Here is a 6,000-nt window from a genome sequence, read left to right as displayed (position 1 = left end):
GATAACGTCGCGCAAAGCCGACGTACGCACAGCCCCAGCCGACGTACGCACAAGTCCTCGCTGGATCACCACCCGTCGTACAACCGATGGCTGCACACTCGACGCCTGTCCCTCTGGCATCGTTGACTCCGAGTGCACCTAGCCAACCCTTTCACCCACCGTGGCGGCCGCCTCGTCCAATCTATTATTACTGCGGCTATCGGGGCCACATTGCACGCGTCTGTCGGAAGCGTCAGCAGGACGAACGTCGTGGATTCGACACCTACGGACGGGATGATGGGACAAGCTGGTACGCTTTCCAACGTCGTCCTTATGATCCGCCGCTACGCCGCTCACCGTCTCAACTACGACATCTGAGCCAACCAGTTCTTACAACTCTACTAGACGCCGCTCACCCTCACCCCTCCGCCGCTCCACGTCTCCATTGCGACCTGTCTCGCAATTCACCAACCAACGCCCGGAAAACTAACCCCTGCAGCTTTTGCAGGAAAAGCTGCATCGAACGAAAAGACAGAAATTCCTCCAGTGCGTTCATATAATACGATATCTGTTTTAATAGAAGGTGTGTACGTGGACGCTTTAATAGACACTGGTGCTTGTTTATTTGTGATTGATTGTTCTTTTTGCTCACGTCTGCGAAAAGTCACCACCCCTTATGATGGACCTACACTGCACGCTGCTCAAGGGGACGCCATTAGACCTGCCGCTATGTGCACCGCTCGTGTTTTCATAGCTGGTCTTCTTCATTTTGTGCAATTTGCAGTGCTGAGTTCCTGTGCCCACCAGCTTATATTAGGCTGGGATTTTCTGTCTATGGCGAACGCTTCCATCTGCTGTCGAGAAAATGTTCGTCATATGATGGAAACTGACTGTGCCCTGTATGCGGATGACAAGCCCGTTCGCTTGCTCGCTGCTGAAGATACCGAGCTACCACGTGGTCATCAGCGGATAGTTGCCATCACTTCTAATGTGATCGACTCTGGTGACGTGTTTGTCCAACCATCTGCACGCTGTCTCGCAAGAGGTATAGTCCTTGCTTCAGGTCTAGCGCGGTTCCACAATGGCTGCGGACTTCTCTACGCTACAAACCAGACTTCTGAGAAAATTCTCATTCCTAAAGGCACCACAATGGCTTGCGTTTCTAAATGTCAACCTATCTCTGTTGTCCCGCTTATTCCAGCGTGTTCTGACCTTCCTTCTATTGAACTTTTATCAAGCGTTTCTGTTCTTGCTGCGACTATTAGTCCAGAACTGACCTCTTCACAGACAGATGAGTTGCTTGCCTTGCTACAAAAGCATAAAAGATTGTTTGATGCCCATTCCTCATCTCTGGGACAGACGTCCATTATTAGGCATCGTATCCAGACCGATGGCACTTCCATCGTACGCCGTCGACCATATCGCGTCTCTTCGTCCGAGCGTGAGATCATTGAACAAAATGTAGCTGATATGCTGCGACGGAACATTATACGTCCTTCCGCGAGTCCTTGGTCATCCCCTGTCGTTTTAGTAAAGAAAAAAGATGGCTCCGTGCGATTTTGCGTGGACTACAGAGCACTTAATAAGGTTACCCACAAGGATGTTTACCCCATGCCGCGCATAGACGATGTTTTGGATTCACTGCAAGGTGCCGAGTACTTCTCAAGCCTAGACCTGCGTTCAGGTTACTGGCAGATACCCATGCACGAGGATGACAAAGAAAAGACAGCGTTTTCAACACCAGATGGGCTGTACGAATTCAACGTCATGCCATTCGGCCTTTGCAATGCTCCAGCAACATTCGAGCTGTTTTACGAGGCTTGAAGTGGAAGACTTGCTTGTGCTATTTAGAGGATATCGTTATTTTCTCGTTAACCTTCCCTCAGCACGTGCAACGACTGGACGAAGTTCTTACGTGCCTTGCAAACGCAGGCCTTCAGCTGAACACCAAGAAGTGTCGTTTTGCGAGCAAGACGATTAAAGTGTTAGGCCACATCATAAGCAAGGACGGTATTCGTCCCGATCCTGACAAGGTTTCCGCTGTCCAATACTTCCCGCGTCCTGAAAAAGCCAAAGATTTGCGCAGTTTCCTCGGCCTCGCTTCTTATTTTCGCCGATTCATTCGAGACTTCGCCTCAATAGCTTCACAATTGCACAAGTTGCTTGGATCAGGCGTCACCTTTGTGTGGTCTCCTGAATGTGAAGTGGCGTTTGCCCAACTGAAGTGTGCACTCACATCTGAACCAGTCCTCTGCCATTTCGACGAAACCGCGCCTACGCTCCTGCATACAGACGCTAGTGGTCGAGGCATTGGTGGAATTCTTCTACAGCGATACAAATCTTCACGTGAGAAAGTCGTCGCATACGCGAGCCGTGCACTGACCCCTGCCGAAAAAAATTATACCATCACCAAACAGGAGTGCCTAGTGGTCGTATAGTCGATACAAAAGTTTCGACCTTATCTCCACGGCCGCCACTTTACTGTGGTTGCGGACCATCACGCCTTGTGCTGGCTCTCGACAATCAAGAACTTGTCCGGCCGCCTTGGTAGCTGGATTCTTCGCTTATAAGAATACGACTTCACGATCACATACAAGTCGGGAAAGAAGCATCAAGACGCCGACGCACTTTCGCGTTGCCCGCTCTCTTCAGAGCCACTTAACAAACCCGCCACTGCCGCACTCGAGAAGCTTTCGGCCGTCTCTTCCCTACATGTTTTGTCATTAGCTACTGTGGACCCAAGCGAGTGTGGTTTGTTCTTATCTCACCAACGTGCTGATCCTTACTGTCGCCGCATCATGTACCGTCTTGACGGGACTTGCCGGCCCCCTAACGCCCGTCTTCGCCGACAGCTGACGCAATTGAAGCTCAACAACCACGTCCTGTACCATCATATCTACCACCCTGATGGTCAACGCTGGGTGCTCGTTCTACCTCGCACTCTTCGGGCTCAAGTCCTCAAGACATATCACGACGACATGTCTGCTAAACACATGGGCTTCCAGAAAACGTATGAACGCATAAGATGTCACTACTACTGGCCGGGCTTGTCCACCTGTGTCGCGAAGTACGTTGCCGCATGCGCCCTTTGTCAGCGTCGCAAGCTACCTACATCAACTCGAAGTGGACAATTACAACCGCTCCCGTGTCCCCTGCAACCATTCGAGGCAGTTGGCATTGACCTGTATGATCCGCTTCCTATGACTGTCACGGGCAATCGATGGATAGTTACAGCTGTCGACCACCTGACTCGCTACGCCGAAACAGCTCCCGTGCCTTCTGCATCAGCTTCGGAAGTGGCCGACTTCAACCTTCGAGCAATAATCCTTCGACACGGAGCTCCTCGTGTAATCCTGAGCGACCGTGGAAGATTATTTCTTTCAGAACTCGTTGAGGAAGTGCTCAAGGCATCGGGCACTACACACAAAACAAGCTCCAGTTACCATCCTCAGACGAACGGCCTGACTGAGCGCTTTCATCGTACACTGTCAGATATGATAGCGATCTATATCGAACCTGACCACAGAAACTGGGACACCATTTTGCCATTTGTCACTTTTGCGTATAATACCTCTGTACAGCGCACATTCGGTTACTCGCCGTTCTACCTCGTCCACGGTCACTTCCCTTCTTCTTTCCTCGATGTTTCCTTCTTCTCTGCGCCTGTCAAACCATGTTCATCTTCAAGTGAAGAATACGTGTCTCGTCTACTTCATTGCCGCCAGCTGGCTCGCGTCAACACTGAAGCCAAGCAACACGATCGCAAGCTTGAATAGGATGCCTCTCATCGTGCCGTGTCTTTGAGCCCTGGCGCTGGCGACGAAGTCCTCCTTCTTACACCCATTCGCACTCCCGGACTGTGCGAGAAGTTTCAATTACGTCTTATTGGCCCCTACACTGTCTTGGAGCAAACGTCTCCTGTGAATTATCGCGTGGCACCCGTTCTTCTTCCGACGGACCGCCGCTACAGGGCAGCAGAAATAGTTCACGTATCCCACATGAAGCTTTTCATACGGCGTTCATCTTCGCTTTAAACTGCGGCCAAGAACTGCGGTCAGGATGACCGCTTTCACGTGGGGGGGGGGGGGGGGGTTAGTGTAGGCATTCATTAAGCACATCTACTCTCTTTACACATATTCATCATCATGAGTGGTCGTCATCTTCATCTGCTGTGGGGACTTGGCTTGTCTGAGTTCTGTGCCTTGAGCGTGGTCGCTTCATCGTGTCTTCTGCGCCTAATAAAGGTTGCCTTCACCGTTACATCACAATATATATATATATATATATATATATATAAATTATATTAAATATATATATATATATATGTGTGTGTGTGTGTATAGTGGGAGTAATAATTCAATGGTCCAGTTAGTCTTCGTGAAGGTATGGGATATGGCACAGCGGGAGCGTCGTCAACAAGGATAAATATATTTCCCAACAGTTTCGGGAGGGGTATATATATATATATATATATATATATATATATATATATATATATATATATATATATATATATATATATATATATATATATATACAAAAAATTAGGGTCAATATACTTGAATCGGGCTTTCATTCTCATCATGTTCGGGAATTCCCGAATCGTACCTCATCTACAAATTCAACACCGTGTCATCATGCATAAACGAAAGTACAGGCACGCTTTCTAGTGTGCCCACCAAGCATTATCAGCCTTAACCCATGGCCCGTAGCGTGATCGGTTAAGCTTGTTGGATACCGTCTCTAATGCTTCTGTTATTGTGTATATTTGTGTACCCAATGTTTACAGTCACTTGAGTTTTTTTAATCGCCGCCGCTATTACGAATGTGGATGCGAGACTGTATTTTAACGCGCACGCGCAATAAAAGCATCGACTACCCATCTTATTCATAACACAACGACTGAGCAGTGTATATGACGCGCAATCTGACTGTAATATCACGCGGTTTTTTATATATTTTGATATTCATGTTTCATTGTTGTTTTATCATTATCTATCTCCGGTTCTTACAGAGTTATGCTGTGTGCACGAAGAAGTAATTTCTGTTCTTTGGTGTTCCACATTTTAATACATGTGTATATATTTATTTATGTTTTTGCATGATATCTAACTGTACCGTCATGAACACTTCACGCTATGAATTGTCTAATCGCTGATATACGTCGCCGATCTTTATTATCTCATGTGAATCGTATTTATAAGCAAGCGCGTTGACATGTACTTGTTACTTTGACAAAGGCTGGTCCACCAGCCGAAACGTCAGTCTGAATATACCGTGCAAAACCAACGTGTGTCGTACTCTATTTTCCCTTATTCTACCGTGGCCAGCGTTACTTCCTTGATGCAACTATATATATATATATATAGGCAGGCATGGTGGTTGAGTGGCCGTAGCGTTGCATATAGTCCAGTAGATCTTCCGTGAGTGGTGACAACGTGGTTTATTTCGACGTTTCGGCCCAGAGTCTGGCCTTCATCAGGATTGAAGGTACAGTATGTTGGTGTTCAGCTTTATACAATCTCAAATCAGTGAGAAAGATTAAAAAGGGGAAAAAAAGCTGAAAAAAAGATAAAAAGAGTATAAGGTGGACTCCCCCCCGGGGCGCCCCCTTCCACTATTTCTTCCACTTCCCCCTCCATCTCTCATCCTTTCTCCCTTTCACCTTTCTGCTCTTTGCGGTCTGTATATGCTCAAGCGTACCAGCGCACCACTACTAGGGGGGAAGTCTGCTGAACAGCCAACACGCGTACCTCCATTGCAGATGTCGAGACGAAAAGCACTACACGACAGCACCACTACACCACTCCTCAAAGGGAAGCCTGCCGAACTACGAAACCGCGTCCCTCTATTGCGGACCCCGGAACTGCCTACGAACACGTTCGTCGGGAGCCCGCCTAAATCTTCCCTACAACGACGAAGGGCTTCCGGACATAACTACAACCTGCGCACCTCATCAGTGCCATCCCCGCACCCAAAAGCAGATTGACTTCTGAAATGTAAGTCCAGCTCATCGCTCCC

The sequence above is a fragment of the Rhipicephalus microplus genome, chromosome 8 (genome assembly GCF_043290135.1).
Source record: "Rhipicephalus microplus isolate Deutch F79 chromosome 8, USDA_Rmic, whole genome shotgun sequence".
Lineage (NCBI taxonomy): Eukaryota > Metazoa > Arthropoda > Arachnida > Ixodida > Ixodidae > Rhipicephalus > Rhipicephalus microplus.
Note: the sequence above shows the minus strand (reverse complement) of the source record.